A 19,997-nucleotide genomic window follows, 5' to 3' on the forward strand; every position below is an offset into this window, starting at 1 on the left:
AGGAGGATTTTTTGTTTAGTTGCTTTAGAAAGCCATGGGGCTGGTTTAACTCTATTTCTAATTGTATGAGTTGGTGCATGGTGGTCAAGAACAGTTAAGCATTTAGAAGTGAAGTATATAACTGCTTCTTCTAATGGTAGTTGTTTTAGGGGAGACCAATCACATGCTTTAAGTTCTTTTTGAAAGGTATCAGGCTTGAAATCTTTGTTGGATCTTATTGTCCTATATGTAGTTGGGTTTGGAATGTCACTCTTATTTCTAATTAAGAAGGTAAGAGAATGGTCACTTATGTCTCCGGGGAGGGTTCCTACTATGTAATTTTGGTGGTGACTATTTATGAGGATCCAAAAAAAAGGGTGCTTTCCTTGTTATTAACTTTATTGGCCCTGGTTTATAGAGAAATTAACTGTAAGTTAGTATAATACAAGCAGGAATTGCAATATGAAGTGAGAGAAAAAGCAGGCTTATGGTATATTTAGAGAGAAAGCCAGAGGAGAGAAAATGATAGAGGTAAGGAAGTGAGGGAAGAATAGAGAGAAAGGAGTTGTAAGGTATGGACAGGTACTTGTTCACATTTAGGGATATAGTTTATCCTGGTATTGAGCAAGAACAGAGCCAGATGTTGGCTAAGAAGGCTTTCAGAATGGTTTTCAAAGATGGGAGGGTATTGACCTGATGGATACAGGTAAGGAGTTCCAGGCCTTAGCAACATGGTATGACTAAAGACAATGCCCAGCAGATTTCATAGGTTTGTGGACATACCAGGAGTTTTTGGTCATTGAATCTTAATGACCGAGTGGGAGCATCATTGTATAGAATGGCATTTAGTGCTGGACAAGCAGATAGATGCTGAATAATTTTATAGGTGGTAAGAAGCTGTGTATATGTTAGTTTATGGGGTAGTTATAACCAATTTAGGCTTTTTAGTGCTATACAGGTATGGGTTCTGAAAGGGGTATTTGCTGCAAATTTAACAACTTTGTTATAGCATTGTTCAAGTTTTAATTTTTGTGATGCCTGGAGGTTAATAAAAATGGGAGCACCATAAACAAGTGTGAGGAGGAGATAAGTAGTGGCAAGTACAGTTTTAGTTGCATTGGCGAGCAAAGCTTTGGCTCTGTAAAGCAACCCTATTTTTTATTACTTTTTCTTATGCAATTTTTTATATGCATGTTGAATTTAAGATTATCATCCACTATTATCCCTAATAACTTGCTATGAGAAGTGATTACAATGGTTCTGTTATCAAGAGAGAGGACTTTATTTATTTTTTTTTTATGAGAGAGGGATATGGAGAATAAAGTATTAGTTTTTTTATGCATGTGTTGAGCATGAGTTTTGAGTTACAAAACCATGTTTCAGTGACTGTTAAAGCTTCAAGGCTTCCTGAGTAATTTTTTGGAGGTGTGCTATGTTGTCAGATGTGCAAATGACTGTGGAGTCATCTGCTTACTGTATTGGGGAAGTCTGTTATGTTGATATGTGAAGGGTGTTGGTTAGAATGATGTAAAGGAAGGGACCAAGGATCGCGTCTTGTGGTACACCGGTGGTGACTGAGAAATATGGATAGAGGGTGGAGTGCCATTTTACCAACTGATACCTTTAGGTATCAGGTATCAGGTCAGGTAGCTTTTGAACCACAGAAGGGTGGGCTGAGAGAAACCTAGTGAGGACATTTGGAGAAGAAGTTTGCTGTGACAAACTGTGTCAAAGGCTTTAGACAAGTCCAGAAATAAGGAGGAGACTAGTTTGTTGTTATCTCTAACTTTATTGATAATATCTATATAAGTCAGAAGGGCAGTGTTAGTACTATGGGAAAGATGGAGGCTATGTTGTGTGGGGGAGAAGAGTTGTCATAAATGATATGAATACATTCTTTAAGCATTTTAGAAAGGGGATGATAAGACTGCTGTAGGTTTAAAGTTAGTGATGTCTGATGAATTTCATCCTTTGTGCAGAGGGATAACATGTGACTTTTTCTAGAGAGAATGAATGTGTGATTCCTGGATTGACCTATTTATAAAGATTGAGACAGGATAGGCAATGCCATTAGCTGCTATTTTAAGGTACTCACTGGTATGATAAACAAATGTAAAAACATTCAGGGACAGTGTAATGCAGGGAATTGTGACCAGGTAGACTGCATTTGATGGCATATTTTCCAAGAAATGGCAAATGTCTCACCTTAGATATTCTGCGATTCATTTTGGAGGCTTTAAAAATGCCTTTCTGCTTGATTATGCTATCAGGGAGTCCTAATTTGTTTGGTCATCTGTCAGTCAAAGGTTTTCTGAATGCCATGTTTTAGAAATGTATTCTGAGTTCGTACAGGGTACTGTAACTGCAATGTTCTGTGACTGTATTATAACTGTAGTATGTACAGTAACTGCACTATAATTATACTGCATGCTATAACTGTATTGTAATTGGGAAGTGTACTATAACTGTACTGTGACTGTAGAATGTACAGTAACTGCATCATAACTGTTGTGTGTATCTTAACTGTACTGTAACTGTATATGGTACAGTAACTGCACTGTAAGTGTGCAGGATACATTAACTGTACTCTGTTCTGTGTATCATAACTGTACTGTAACTGTATATTGTACAGTAACTGCACTGTACGTGTACAGGATACATTACATTGTAACTGCACAGTGTTCTATAACTGTACTGTAAATGTAGTGTACAGTAACTTCACTGTAATTGTTCTGTGCATTGCAACTGTGCTGTAACTGGGAAGTGTACTTTAAGTGTACTGTAATTATTATGTGCATTTTACACGCACTGTAACTGTACAGTGTACAGTAACTATACTGTGATTGCACTGCAGGTGTAATTCTGGAGATTTTCTTTCCAGCTTTCTGTTTTTTTAGTGAAAATGAGCTTTGGCACAGTCATACAACCTAGCAGCCAAAAATTCAAATAAAATAAATACTTTTGCAACTTGGAAACATTTTATGGCTGTGTTTTTAGTAAAACAAAAAAAAATGAGCAAGATTAATGAGAAGATTTTTCCTGGAAACTTATTTTAGATATTATGAAATCTTAGATCAATACTATCTGATGTCCAGTAACAACACTATATCACTATTGTTCTGATTATGGTACTGAATGACCTTCTTAAGGTGAAAGACCAAATGTTATATTCTCTATATTCATCATTCTTGATCTGTATTCATCATTCTGCATTGTTAATCATAAAATCTTTCATAGGGTGTTGCAACTGTTAATGTACTTTGTTGTTTACTATCCCTGAATGGCTTGCCCTTTAACTTTCTGGACACTTACAAAGGGTGGTCTTTATGTTTAAGACCTCATCATCCTGACACGTGACATCTGGTGTCACATAGGGCTCAGTTTTTTTTTTTGTTCTTTTCTCATCTGTGTGTATATAACTCTATTTAGATATCTTCAAAGTTGGAAGTTTCCAGAATTACTACTATACTGATAAGACCTAGCTGTAACTCACCTTCCTTCAAGGTAGCCATACAGTTCATTCTGTTTTGTTAAAACACATGCAAGTCTCTTGCCCTGACATTTTTATTAAACAAAATTCCATTAATCTATCATTACAAAGCAAACCACGTTTTACAATGTTTCATCACAATCTATAGCATGCCATGCAGCAGGAATGTAGTCATTCATTGAGAGTGTTACTTTAACATTTTATGTAGTATGAAAATATATTATGGGTATCAGTATATCAATCAGCCCCAACACTGCTTATCAAAAATTCCATCAATTATAACCACAGCCACAAAATCATTCACTGAGCAATAATGAAAAATGTTAACTCTCTAAGCATTAAAGCCACAGAGACCCCTGGTTTGCAAATCATTGAGTGTCCTTCTCTTGTTGACTGTCATCTTCATTTTAACTCTTGCTCTGACATTTCTGTTATGCGATCTATCTTACAAGGATGGGTTGACTTTCAGCACCTTGTTTTACCTTTTTTTTTCCAATTTGTGTAATAACACAATAGGCACAGCTTTAATTCACTGTTCAAAAGTATTCCCAAAAGAAATAACTCTGGGATCAAATTGACACATTGCAGGACTTCTTTTATTAAAGCTTGTATATTTTGTCTATATTATTGTGTAATAACCTACAGTGCCAAAATGTGTAGCCAGTTTGGTTGTTCTTCACAGTATCCCCCCAAAATTGGTGAGACATTAAGAAAAGTATTATATAATCTATTAGGGGTATAAAAGTATATGTGGAGATATCTATATGCAAATATATGAAATAACCTTGATTACTTATGACACTGAATTGATGCCATGGTCAAAAGGATGAGCTGCTTGATTTTAAGGCCATTCTGGCTACAGCTAGAATAATGACCATTCATACTGCATTGTATTAGTGTAATGCTTGCAAACATTATCCGTGGAATTATTTGTAACTTACTGGATTACTGTTTGTGCTGCACTAGCCCTCTTTAATGCTTCAAACATTAAGTGTGCAATTGGTTTTGAGTTACTTGTTTGGGTTTTGAATTTTCAGATAGAGGTACAGGCTCTGTTTTCATCTCCCCTTCATTATTTGAATGCATCTAATCTGATTATAAATGTGAGCAACTGCACCTGGTACAGAATTTGTCAGAATGTTTGCTGAGCAGTACTTTTGTTTTTCTTATATTACCCTTTGTCGTGTGTTCTGTATTAACTGCTGATTGTGAATGACATATATCACTCATGGATCATTTCCCCCTGTAAAGTCCGTGTCCATTCTATCTTCAAGAATTTCTGGGGCCATATCACCTGTCCAGACATTTTTCTTATTCTATTAGTGGCTGTTGGTAATTGTCAGATGTACTTATAGGATTGTGCTTAGTACCTCTGGACTCTATTTCCACAAAAATGTACAGACTGTCATCTGTGCCAAGCTTTAGGAGATAACTTATGACCCAACAGTTTGCAAAGGCTCGTAAATGCTTTTGTCAGTATTTTACTTAATATTATATTAATTTCTCATTCTGTGTTTACTGCCCCACAGGTATTGTAGTTTTGTATATTTATATGAATATCATGGTTGCTGTGATGTTTTAGACTGAGAGTGTTGCCTAGTCAGTAAGCTTTCCAATAAAGTAATGGTTCATTGATAGTTTGATTGACTAAATCTTAGTTTCCATTAATTAAATTTAGAAAGGGCACTTTATTCATGACTAGATTTTATTTTGCTCTTAGGTTAAAGTTGATAGTATCATGTGTTTTGCTAACCGTAGACTTTGCAACCTGAGTAGAGAGCAGAAAGAGTCACAATATTTACTTTGTTCTTAGGACTGCATATGTGTAGGTTGTTGGTTCATTAGTATGATATCTAAAATATATTTCTATGGGTCTATTTGAAAAGAATGAAAACCCACTTGTCCAAATCTCTAATGACTGAGACAACTTTGCCAAAATCACACTTTAATGAACACCTGGAACACAGTCAAAGAACTCAGGGAAATTAACCATTCGTCCAGCCATACAAACAATACACAGTGAAGCAAATCACATCCACCCATGTGCGGGGCTGTACCCCCATCTCTCTTAACTAAATATACCAACTTTGAGTTCACGCTACAGTGGGGAAAGGGGCAAAGTTCATCATGGTGGCCAAGTGGTTCCTATCCCACAGTAACTTTCCAGTGTTTCGGGTGTTCGTTAAAGTGTGGTTTCTGTGAACTTGTCTCAGTTATTAGAGATTTGGGTCAGTGGGTTTTCTTTCTTCTCACACAGACCCATTTTTACATATATAAATGCATAAATACATATAAATATTTCATGCATGGGCAATAATGCACTTCTAGCTTATCAGTTCACCAAAATAAGCTAGACTATAATGTGTCTAAAGCTGTTCTTAAAAATATATATTAACTATTACTTGCTTTAATATTATTTGAGAGTCTATTCCAGGCTTCATCTACTCTCTCAGAGAACCAAATAATACATATGTCATTTCTATATAGTAATTGCCTCATGCTTCTCTACTACTCTTTGAAAACACCAAGCATTCCCAGAGGTAGTTGTCTCTAAGTGCCCAATATACCAAAATAAGATCTCCTTTTTAATATCTTTATGAGATGCTGTTTCAGTTCAGATGTTTTAATCTTTCATAATAATGTTTCACATCCATGGATGACCTTGCTAAATTTTCACTTGACTCTTTCAATTCGCTCATGCTAGCTTTCTTATAAGATTTCCATATTAATATTTCATATTCTAATTTGGGTGTAATATAGCTTGCAAACAATAATTTCTTTATTTCCTAATTCCTAGACTTTGCAAATCATTTATACAGCCTATACTTTTATAACTATCATAACTATCATTAACCAGGTAGTTGATATGATAAAGAAAATTAATGTTGTCTCAATCCACAGACCCATATCCTTAAATGAGTCCACAGTGTCAGTTACTGTGTCCTATATTAAATATTTACCATGTAATCTCTCTGTCCCAAATCCCATATTCATTGTTTTTGATGTATGGATAAGTATATTATTATCCTGTGTCCAACTGGTCAGTTGAGTAAGGTTCTTTTTCAGACATACCCTGGCCATAACAGAAGCAATTAGATGTTGCCATTTTAAGGTGAATTTCATGTTGCTTGTTGCAAATTATTTTGTCTTATTTATCTGATAATGATTAAATTACACAGTCAGGGATGGGGTTAAAAAAAAAAAAATCAAAAAAACAAAACAAAACAAAAAAAATAGAAATGCTTATTTATTCACATATTATAACAAAGCTTTCGGGTCTAACCCTTCATCAGTGTTTAACGTTCAATTAAAACAAACCTTCCTTATATATCTTATTCACATATAGCACATGACGCAGCCAACCAATGATATAATCCAATTAATCACAGTGTAAAAATACAAACATATTTAAAAACTCATAATAACGTCTGTTTTTCTGCTAAAATTGGTTTTATTGTTACAATATTATTAAGACCTGGAGGAGTATCATCTTATAATCTAATTATCCATCTGTATTCTGCCATTTTTAATTTATTGTTGACATCTCCCCCTCTCAAATTCTTGTGAACTATTTCCAGTACTTTAAACTTAAAATCATGTGTTTCACCCTTGTCCATAATGTGTTTTGCTAAGGCATGAGTTGCTAAACTCATATTTGTGTTCAAATATATGGTCTCTCAACCTCCATGAGCACTTTCCTGCATAAAAACATTCACATGTTGTGCATGTCCCTAAATAAACTACTGACATGGTATTGCAGGTGGCTTGACATTTAATCTCATATCTTCTTTTTGTTATACAGTGTTGAAATACTACCAAATTACATATATTTCTACAACAACTGCAATTGTGACAAGGAAAGGTTCCACACTTATTTATCATTGGAGCTATGTCTATAGAATTAAAATCCTTATAGCATAGCTTCCTTTTCAAATTCATGCCATTTCTGTGTGTAAACCTGGGTCTATCTCTCAATAAAAGTACAAGTTCAGGGATAGATGTAAGAATTCCCCAATTTTTTCTTATAATTTTTTCCACGTCTCTTGTCATATTATTATAGATGGTAGCATATTGTATAACACTTGTTCCCTGTAAACTGATTCTAGATGATATATCACTACCATTCCCTTCACCAAAATAAGGGAGAGCTATTTGTGATCTCTTTTCCAGTATGTCGTTTATAACTACATTTACTAGTTTTTCATTGTATCTTCTATTCTTAAATTCATAGGCCAACTCTTCCATCTGCCTTTTACACATATCCACATCTGTGTTAAGCCTACTAACCCTCAACAATTGTCCTTTCACTCTCCCTTGAAAAACATGCTTAGCATGCGAGCTCTTCATATGACTGTATCTGCTTATTTGAATATCTTTCCTAAACACACTTGCTTTTAGTACATCAAAGTCTTTACTTAGTTGTACATCTAGATAAGAGATACTAACATTTAAAAAATCCATTTTAAACCATAAAATTATTTAAGCATTCCACAAATTTCAATAAACATTGTTCATCACCTTTTCTATACCATAAAACAATCATCTACAAAACGTTGGTATGTTCTCTTTATATAGATTAGTAGAACTGTATACATGTTCCTGCTCCCATTGATTTAACACTATATCTGCATGGCTGTCCCCATGGCAATACCTGCTACTTGTAGAAATGGTTGACCATCAAACAAAAAAAACATTTTTCGTCAATACAATTTCAATCAAATCACACATATTTTCTATAGACCTCCCTAGCATATCAGTATTTTTGCATAAAAATTCATGCACAGCATTAATATCATACTCATTAGGAATTACAGTAAAAATAGAGTTTATGTCAAGCGTCACCACCATATAGTGTTCAATGCCCTCTTAGCAGTACTGCCTGTAATGGTACTGAACCTCAGGCTCTTACCCCAGGCACATGCACCCAAAGAGTTAACTTAGTTAATGGTGGGGGGTGTGGGAAAACAGGGGTGGTATGGACACCTACAATAACTACTTTTTTATCTTAATATTGTGGCCATGATGATTGTGCCTGTATTGTAATGTTATCATTGCATTAAAGAACAGCTATTTTATTTATTTAATTACATATGTATGTAAGTATGAATGTATATGGAGAGTTTTTAATCCCAAGTTGTTTTCTGTCTCCTAGCTCCTAAATTGTCTTTCTATGAACATTGAGGCACTACAATCCATCCCATCTGATCTGCAGATCAGCAGTAATGAATGGAGGCTTACCTAGGAATTTATGATGTACATTTTGGATCTTTAAATCATATTATGGTATAGGCATCAGCATATCCTCCAAACAGAAAAAAAAAATTAAATCATCTGTTTTATTGGTGAAATTTCTGTTATATTTTGCAAAACAATCTTTACCTCTTGTGTATTTTTCAAGATTTTTTTTTTGGGGGGGTTAAAATTTTCTATATGTCTAGGAAAGATTCTATAGGAATGAAAAATTTCCTGTTTAGTATGGACATTCCTTCATAGAAAACTGAAGTCTGTAAGCTGCAAAGCATGCCAGCTAGTTGCACACCTCTTGATTTGAGGAAAGTTTTGCAACAAATACTTCTTTCCATACAACTTGAATCTGAGGACCAGCACAAAATGAGGCAATCCATTTCTCAAAGATGCCATTCTTTCTTTTTTATTCGCCTGTTCTAATAAGGCTTAATCATAAATGACAAACAATGCAGCTACATCTTTATCACACATGGCTAGAAAGAAAATGTAGACTTTGGATTGGGCATCAAGTAGGAAAACACAAGAGTGCTAGAGGGACAGAGTACATTTGTCTGTGTCAAGAAAAAAATAATTAGATTATTATATTTTCCTTCTGAGCATGGCTGTGATGAGTTATATATTATAAAGGTACAAATGAGAAACATGTTTGCCAGCTGTACTGTAGAATATATGTACAAAATAATTTTACTGGATACAGCATAACAGTTCAGATCCAAGAACAGAAACACCAGTTCTTGAACCAATGGCAACTCCAGTACCCAGCAACTTTAGCTCAATGCCATCAACACCCACTCCAATGCCAGTATCGACTCCAAGGCCAAGCTTAACTCCAAATGGGCCTGCACTGGCTGAGACACTACCTACTTCAGCTCTAGCAAAGGCCTTTGCTCCAAGGACACTAGCCATTGCAATTGCTGATACATTGGGTCCTTTTGCTTCTGCTTCAAACACACTGCATTCGGCTCTGGCAAGACCCACTCCAGTTTCTGCATAGGCACCTGCCTTTGGAATTCTCTTCATTGGTTCATTACTACAAAATGCAAATGTACCAGCTTCTTTGTATTTGCGTTCTTTAACAGTTTTATGTTTTCTGTCAACTGTGTCTACAACAGTTAGGATATTCCCTCTTTCTCCATTTATTATGGAATCAGAATTCATGTCATGAGCCATATTTGAGTAAATTATGCTTGTTTCACTGGTCACTGTGAAATTGACATTAGCATCAGTCCTCTTTTTTTCATTTTGTACATGCGGTCAAGGTTTTACGTCAACAGTAAAATAAAATGATGAACAGACTTGCGTGCCAGGTGACTCTTCAGAAATGGCCTGTAGAGAGAAAAAAAGAGAAACAGAGAAAAAAGCATGACAATAAGTGAAAGTCATTGGCATTTAGAAATACCATGCAGATATTATAATAGCTTATTATAGCTGATGCTACCAGATGGTAAAGAACATAAATGTTATCCATATTGATAAAAATCAGTCACATACCATGAAAGGCACAAGGAGGAATTCACAAAGGTACCATGACATGTACACCAATGTAAGCATGTTGTGGTACCCTTTTACTATTCAGCAACTGCCATAACATGGTGCTGCATAGTGCTTTAGCATGAAGTCATGCAGCACCACATATGGCTGACTCAATGACCATACTGAATGTCAATGAGGCAGTCTGGGGGAGAGGCATATGCTAATTAACCATGTGCTCTGTCCTCCCCTAAACCACTTCCAGGAAGGCATCTACAACTCCAAGTGATTCAAGAAATCACTTAGTTGTGCAGATAAGCATGACCAGCCCCACAACATCTCAGTACTGAACATATCCAAAAGGCCATGTTCAACTAAGTACCATGACCGTGGTATGGAGATCGGGGGGAGGTGACCACTAGACACTAGGGATGACTATTTACTTAAGTACCTTCATGGTGTGTGTGTGTGTGTGTGTGTGTGTGTGTGTGTGTGTGTGTGTGTGTGTGTGTGCGCGTGTGTGTAAAAGAGTGACTTTGGGTGGGGGGGTGCCAATGTCCATACAAACTGAGTTTACCTTCACTATGTGCACATCAGCAATAATCTGCAAATCACAGTATTAACATTTCTCTGAATCTCAAATTACTCTGCCATTGGAACAGGACTTTTTGACTTGTGCTAGGCCCTTTAAGTAATTTTCATGGACAGTTATATAAATTCAAAAGTTATAGATAAATTAATAATTGTATTATTATCCTTGGGAATTAATTTGTGTAAGGAACTGGAATTTTTTTTGATAAAAATTGCGTTTGAGTTTCATTTCACTTTCTTTTTCTTTCATTTTCATTCTGCTGTACTATATCTTAACCTATTATTAACAATTTACACCTTCTGTTGATTTCAGTTAGTAACTGGTCAACATACTGTAGTTCACTTTTAGTGGCAGCTGGTGACTTCAAATCCAAGGGGAGCTGCAGGAGACAGCAGAATGGGTAGGGCCAATGGGAAAGGGTGTGGCCAACTAGAAAGGGGCGGAGCTATGCTCAAAACCACAAAAACTGGGAGCTAATTAAATACGCTGCTCTAGGTGCCAAACTGTCATTAGAAGAGACCAATGGAGACAAAATGAAGTGTAGAAGAAAAAAAAATATTTCAATGCATTGGCTACATGTGAGCTTACTTAATATCTAGATGGAAACAAAAAGGTTGTGAGGCATGAAAAAATAAATTACTTTTTAAATACACTACTGGAATGCCAGTCAAAATCAAGCATAACAAAAAGAAGCAGCACTCAACTCAAACCACTTCTCCTTGCACTGCAGTTCTAATTATAATTTATATTCAGCTTAAAAGTACCAAGTAATATGCTGAAAGTAGCAATCTCTGTGATACCCCCACTTGTAAAAATGTTTCTTATCCAAAAAAGACCTGCTGCCTGACAACAACTATCTACTTGTTTCATGGGGAAAACATGATCAAAGTAAAAAATGAACAGCAAAGAAGAAACAAGCTCAAGATAAATTGCTTACAGGATTACTGCACAGGTTATGGACCACGCATGATAGATTGGCATTCTGTTTAGTTTACCGGTAAAAACGTATGAAACACAGAGAAAAACTTCAAAAATCCACAAATAGGCAGGCAAACCAGAATAATCCATTTGAAATATAACTTTACTTTAAGCACTTTTCGTACGTACTATGTACAAACTTCTTCAGAAGAGGAACAACATTAAAAGTGCCATTTAAATACTAACAGTTAATGATCAGCTGATACATCAATTAAAATGTAAAAACACATTAAAGGCACCTCACTAAAGCACAACCAAGTCTGTATAATAATGAAACTTGCAACATAAAATATCATTATAAATAATATATACAACAAATTAATAAACTAACTAAAAAAAAAATATATATATATATATATATATATATATATATATATATATATATATATATATATATATATATATATATATATATATATATATATATATATATATATATATATATATATATATATATATATATATATATCAAATTATACTAACAACCTTTTAAAGACTTATATTATTATATGAATTACTAAATCTGTATAAACAATCAATTCCTATAACAAACAACTAAACAACTAATTAGACATTAAACATAATAGATTATTTGCATGAAAGGATCAAATCCAAAAAGTGCATCCTATTACAAAAATATAATATGTATACTATATAAAAAATGTATAAAAAATGTATATTTAAATGATAATAACAAGATTGAATATTAACCCTATAAAATTCCTATCTACTAAGACTTAAGTTTTAGTAATGCCATTATGGAACACATATCATTTAAACCAGGCCAGTTATAAAGATACAATCTAATCTGCCATACTAATTCTAACCTTTCCAATTCAATTTCAAAAGGGCCACCCCTAATATTAGGTATTAACTGATCTAACACCCAAAATTTGAAAATATGTGTAGGATATTCGGATACATGCTTAGCCAAGGCATTATCTAACTTAGATTTTTTATGCTATATATGTGTCCGTAGATTCTATCTCTTAGTCTACGAACAGTTTTACCCATGTAAAAACATGGGCAAAGTTGGCATTTGGCTAAGTATATAACCATTTTGGAATTACAGTTATTTTTGTACTTGTTTTTAAATCAAAATTATTAATAATGATGGAATTACTCACTAGGATAAATTTACAATAGGGACAGGAACCACAACTACGCATACCTTTATTAGTTACTTTACTTTTGTTGTTATTAATACTATCCAATAATTGTTTAAAGTTCCTGTCTCGTCTTAATGTAAATTTAGGTACTTTACCTACTTTATCTAATAATTCCTTACTTTCTTTTATAATGTTCCAGTTTTTAGAAACAATTCCCTTAATAAAATAAAAGTTGGAATTAAAGGTTAAGGTTAAACTATACTCAAAAGAAAGAGATTTATTTTTCTCTTTACTAGTAACTGGTGAACTAACTGTATCACCCAGAGAATTCTCAAACCCTATACCTACTGTTTCTAAGATAAACATTTCATTGCATCTATTAACACCATATCCATTAACTATTGGTTTATAAACACCTCTATAGCTCTTATCATAAATTTCATCTATTATTTTATCAATAAATCCCTTAGGGTATGCTCTTCTAAGAAACATACCCTTTAAATTCCTGCATTCCTCAAAAAATCGTCATCCATTGTAACCATCCGTGCAGCCCTTACTAACTGCCCTTTGACCACGGACTTTTTCTGATACATACGGTGGGCACTAGAGAAATGCAGAAATGTGTTGGATTATGATGATTTTCTACATATTTTGGTTTCATATTTTTTATCTAAATTGTTTTTTTTATTAATAAGACATCCAAATAGGCAATTTTATTCTCTTCAAAATTAAAAGTGAAATTAAGAAAGTCAGTACTGGTGTTAAAATATTTGACAAGCTCTTCAGCCACTTTAATATTGCCTCTCAATATAGTTTTTGGGTAAAGCCTGCAAAGATGACTGCAAGTCTCCAACAAATGTAATGAGCTTTTGAAAATACTGTAATCCTGTCCTTTATTACAAATACTGTCTTATGAATTTCAATACCTAAGGCTTATACGTTATCTTGTTATGTAAATATTCTCTGCATGGCAACAACAAAAAGGCTTTCAACTGTGGTAATTCGTTAACAGTATGCTTATTAAAGCTTACTTGCATCTTACAATCTCAGACAAGCTTACCTGATGGTCATTGAAGCATTGCTACTTAAACACAGAGCAACAGACACTGCAACAACATGCATTTTCTGAATAATAAGAAGTATAAATCAATCATTTAAAAATATGACAGAAAACAAGAACATTCTGTGAAATCAAGGACAGATGAAAAGGCACTGAAGTACTTGTGTCTACCTTGGATGGGGGGAAATCTGTTCAGTTACACTGCATAACTGCTCCTTGCCTTGCTTGGACACATCCAGAGTGACTACATGGGAGAGTGGGGTGCAACAAGCACATCACAATTTGAAATGTCACCAGCTGATGGTGATGGCCCCTGACACATTTGTCATACCTCTCAACCTCAGAGCAAGAAATCTGGATAAAGACATAAATAGAATTGTGGCAAACGCACAAAAATAAGGGTGATTTTTAACTGTTGCTCTTATAAACTTAGAAAGGTAATATAATATTAGGTTTTGCATTAGTATGAATTTTCTGAAGGGTATGAAATCTGAAACTCAAATGCCTGTCATTATTTTCTAACTTCAGTCTTTAATGATTTGCCACTAATTTGCCAGGAAAAACACAGTTTTGTGAAAAACAGACCAAAAATGTGATAGAAAAATATAAAATAGCCACACAATACAGCTGGGAGCATATCAAAGAAGGGACACTTTTTTAAACATTAGTACTGTTAAGTTGAATAGCTGACAAAATAAGAGAATCTACATGCATTTCTGAAATAAAAGTAATCTATAACTCTGATCATTACAATTATTTATTAATTGTAAACCCTCCACTTTTTCTTCAAAATTGCCATTTTGCGGAGGGATTATTAGGGGGAGAGCAACATTTTGAACCAAAGTCGAAGACAGTTGAGAGGTTTGGATATACCTAATTCTATAAAGCAATTTATTTCCATGTCCCTCTCAACCTCTTAACGCAGGAAATCTGGACAAGGCCAAATATATTGGGGGAATATACAGACAGTACTAAAAAATGCTCTTGTATAAACTTAGACAGTTGATAGAATAACAGGTCTTGCTTTAGCATGCATTTTTCTGAAGGGTATGAAGTCTGAAATGCAGTGTCTGTCATTATTTAGTGACTTCATTCATAAATGATTTGCCAGAAAACCACAAATTGTATGAGGAACAAACCAAAAATAAGAAGCAAAAATCTGTTCATTCTGTGAAAATCTGGACAGTTAAGAGGTATAGTTCAGCCAGAGCTGTCTTTGAATTTACCGCCCTTCCCCTCTCACAAAATCATGGTCAAATGGGGCCTCCCCCTGCAGCCATTCCAATGTCCCATTACTTGGCTATTTTGCTCCATTTACCATAAACACTGTAATGTGCATACTGCTTTACTTCTACAATTATTTGGATTTCACTTAAAAGCTTTATTTTACATTTTACAGCACAGACACTAATAGACATCTGCTAAACAAAGCAATGCAATCTCACAACGAAAATAGACTTGGCATTAAAACTTCTCTGGCCTTGAAACTCACATTCATTGAAACAGCATTGAAACCCACATTCAAAGAAAATACATCTGGCCAGTGGCAGACAAAGATTAACATTGGGCTGTTTTCAAATCTTAGGCTCCTTGCACACAAAACACACATGTGTTCTTTGATACAACTTTTTTTTTGTATTAAATTATATTCCTTGTATAATACAGTTCAGTTGTTAGATGACATTTTAAATTTATTGTTTGAACATTTTTCCAGCAAACAATGAAACAAAATGCATACACCAATAATGACAAAACTGCCCATTTCAAAATCTTTCCATCATAAAAGTCTACTCAAACTTCTACAGTCCACCAGTATCAGAAAATATGCACAATCTCTGCAGAAGTAAAAGTCATCTAAATAATTCCACATTAAAGAGATCTGTAACTAATGAAGAGGTTGCTGCTAGCAAGAAACTTTACATTTCATTGTTTCATCTACAAATAAAGTGCACGTTGTCCTTGAGGACTAAATTACCTATGTTACATGATAAGCTAGTAATATTGAAATAGGGAATTAGGGAATGGATGGCAAACTGATAACAAGTTCATAGTTACTAGGTGTCTCCACCAAAGAAGGCATTCTCAGGACTGCAGCATCCACCTCCTTTCAAAGTGCAATGCAGTACATTATCAGCAATGCATCTACATACTGTGGAAGTAGAACCCACAGCCTTCTGCATCAAAAGCAAGTACACTACCTGTTGTGTAGTAACAATGCAACCAGAGTTAGCATACGCAGCACTAAACTTTTCTTCTCTCAGCTCCTTGTAAAATTCACTTGACACTCTACTGTATCTCTCAACTTTGCAGCACATGAGTACAAGATATCTGTAAAAAGACAAAATTTATTGGGGGGGGGGGGCAAATGCCCAAAAAACAGGGACACATTTTAAACATTGCTTGTATAATTTTGGAAAGTTACTAGAATAAAATTCTGTGCTATTGCCATGCATTTCACTGCCAAGTTTTGAACTCAGTACCCTATGCACTGCAGTCAGAACAACATACCACTATGCCAAATCAGCTGTTTACTGAAAAACACAAAGACTGAAGCTTAAATGGCTATCATTTAGTGAATTTCATTCTCACCACAGCTCTCAACCTCTTAGCACAAAACACCTGGACAAAGCCAATAATGGGGGAATACAGCCCCCAAACATATTCAGTGAATTCAGTTCTCACCATAGCGTTCAACCTCAACACAAAAAAGCTGGACAAAGTCAATAATGGGGGAATACAGACCCAAAATAGGGACAAATTTCAAATATTGATCTTATAAACTTAGAAAATTGCTAGAATAAAAGGTTTGTATTACCATGTACTTTCTGAAGAATATGAAGTCTGAAATTCAAATGTCTGTCATTATTTAGTGAATTCAAAATCCAGAAAACCACAGATTTTATGATGAACAGAATAGAACAAAAATATGAGGCAAAAAAGTGGTGGTGGGGTAGGGAATTCAGGTTCTTGATACCTGCATCCAAGGTGCAGGGTTTGAGCCTCAGTTATTCTCTCTAGCCACCAGGTATATTTTAAATGGGGCATTTCACACACTCACACACACACACATGCACACACATGCGCACACACACACACACACACACACACACACACACACACACACACACACACACACACACACAGTCCTGCAGTCCAATAGCATGAGCCACCACTGTTCACTTTCTACTATTCTGTATGTCTGTACCACCTTTATGTATATCTGTTTACATATAATGTACTTTAGTCTCTCTTGTTCTTTTTATCATTGTTATATATTGCTAACCGTACTATATTATACATTTATTGAAACATGTATCTTTTTTATATTTGTACTGTGGAGCTTTTCTCCCCATGCCTCTGCTGAAAAAGGGTTTCATCCCAGTCGGACTTTCCCGGTCAAAAAACGTCAAATAAATTTTTTTTTTCTTTTTGCCATATGAAATGACATTTTTACCTCAAATGATTCTACCAAGAATACATTACTGAAAGATAAATGCATACTCTTGAAAATGCAAAAAACAGAAAAATTTCACAAATGCATGTTTGAATGTGTACATTCTATAGTTCTGTAAATTAAATTTCAGATTAAGCTAAGGAAGAGTCACAGAGTTTGCATGTGCATTGACTGTGGAACCTTTCCAGGACATTCCTGTTTAAACCATATACACATCTGAGCCTTGCAACTGGAAATCAAACAAGTAAAATTGCTACTATTACTCCATAATATCACATCTGACATACTGACTAACAATTTTGGCAGTTGTAATGAGTGTATTTGAAAAGTCATTGTATATTACTTCAGAATGAGTAGCCTCATCCAATGGTCACTGACAAATAGACAATAAATCTGTTTTATCCTAATAAAATTATTGAATATGACTAAGGTAAAAAAACAGTTGGGGGGAGATGTAGTGCTTTACAGCTGTATATATGTATACAGGGTCTGATCTTGTCATAGTGGGCCTAAGCACTTATATAAATGATATTGTTCACATAAGTCCTACTCAGTCTATGCTGAACCTCTGCTCATTAATAAAGTAGCTCAAAACTTGTGTTTGGTCTCTTTGTGAGTTTCTTTAAAGTATAGATTTCATACATACCTACATATATAGAAAGGGCAGCAGGAAATGACTGTATAGGTTTATACAATCAGCGGACATAAGACTGATTTTCTAACAATCTAACATTTTATTTTGTCTACCTACCTTATTTTCTAATCTAGCCTTGTTTCTCCTTCCTGAAGCAACAGTCTTGTCTCACAGACTTTACTTACCTGCATTAGCTATTGCACTATCCTTCTGTTTTTTCTCAACTAGTCTTAGTCCTTCTTGACACTTTATTCCTGTCTCACATCATGGCACAGTCACAAAGATGACACTAATATCAGAGAGACTGTTGCAACACTAAGTTTATGACGGCTAGTTCCCAGGAGTAATTGTGTATGCTCCTAGCCTTAAAGTGGAGTGACTTCACAGCTATTAAAATGGTTTGGAATACACAGCCAATGCAGAGTAGCAAAAATGCATATGTCTGAAGCTCAATGGCAGAAGCTTCTCATTGATTGATGGAATCAGTGAAACACTCTTAGTTAAATTAAAGACCATGAATATTAATTATTGGAAACCAAACTAAAGGGGCAAAGAGAAAACAGATGCAAAGATGTACAACTACTGACAAGATACAGATTATAAATGTGTTACAATTACTTGTGGCAGGTAAAAAGCTTTATTTTAAGGTTTAGCAATTTGTACAAGTTCAGCTTTGGTTTATTTGGTGACTTTTAGGTATATGCAGCTCTATGTTAATAAAACTTAGACAACCCTGTACATCCATATCAAGGAAGCTATTTTAGATGTTGTGAGGGGCAGACTAACTAAAACTTTAAAAAGACATGGTAGAGGTGATAAGACTATCTTTGAGTTTCAGATACTTTAGAAAGTAAGTTTAGACGATTGTGGTAAGAAATTGAGAAAAGGAACTGTTGCTTACTGAATTCAAATAGCAACTATAATTGAACAGTGTCATGCATCTGTGGTTGAACTAGCATGTTTCTAAACAAAAGTATACTCAAGACATTTATTTAAGAAGTTAATCTTGCTTTTGGTAAATGGTAAATCTCCTTTACAGTAAGCATGAAAAGCAGTTGTGTCTCTGTGACAATGTCAGGTATTGCCAACTATGCCAGGAGAAGTAGTGCAGTGGATGTGTAACATATGCCAGCACAGCTAGTTGGAATTTTGTAAAAAATTACATGTCATTTGTATATCAAACTAATTTGTACAGATGCTTGTGTTGAAAAATGTATTTGTAAAGCTGCTGGTGTTAAAAATGTACCAATAGTGGATCCTGACTGCATTGTAACTGATTAAATGTATATGTTTTAACAGAGGATACCAGAAGAGAAGAACTTAATCTCAGTCTACCTAACTTTGAAAAAAATAGTAAGAAATTAAATTACTTAATTTAGGCCATATAGATTGCATCTTACAGTTCTCAACAGAGTGCAGGAAAAAAATCACGCTTAACGGTAACAGCGTAGGCAAAATGGTATTTAATATCCACACGTAAAAAACACAATTTGTAAGCGCTTATGAATTGTGTTTTTTATATGTGTGGATATTAAATACCATTTTGCCTATGTTGTTACCATTACGCTGTTACCGTTAAGTGTGATTTTTTCCTGCATTCTGTTTAAAACGTTTGTTGTGCTTGGGTTTATCTTACAGTTCTGATTGCAGCCAGAGATGAAATATCTGCAAAAACAAGAACTAGAAATCCAGCTGCATTGTCTCTAGCAGGGAACTGATTGCTACTGTGGAAGAGTGGAAGTGTTTTATGGTTTTATGACTTCCAGACATTGCAACAGATCTTAGCAAGCTCTATGTGTGTGTATTATTGACACTTATGTGCTAAATTCTGGCAGCTTCTAGCCAAGGGGTACTGTGGGAGCCAGAAGTCAGATGACCAGATGTATGTGATGTCATTCTGGAATCCATTACTAAAATTAAGCTTTAATACTAGATGAGACTGCAGTCTTAGGTTTGCTGTTTTTGGAACCTGACATAGAAGGAC

General features: G+C 34.7%; 1 protein-coding gene across 2 annotated transcripts in view; it reads right to left on the reverse strand.

Moving 5' to 3' along the window:
* The window catches only part of LOC122815800 (C-reactive protein-like), a 124,681-nt gene that overhangs the window by 62,470 nt on the left and 42,214 nt on the right, over positions 1–19,997 (reverse strand). Inside the window, exon 2 of one of the 2 annotated variants that reach the window (XR_006366997.1) lies at positions 9,909–10,042. The exons of the other annotated variant lie outside the window; for it this stretch is intronic. The gene's annotated coding sequence lies outside the window, so the exon portion shown is untranslated. Of the gene's footprint in view, positions 1–9,908; positions 10,043–19,997 lie in introns of those variants that run through there. 2 annotated transcript variants of the gene reach the window in all.

Source organism: Protopterus annectens, chromosome 11.part0 (genome assembly GCF_019279795.1).
Source record: "Protopterus annectens isolate FY-2018-M chromosome 11.part0, PAN1.0, whole genome shotgun sequence".
NCBI lineage: Eukaryota > Metazoa > Chordata > Ceratodontiformes > Protopteridae > Protopterus > Protopterus annectens.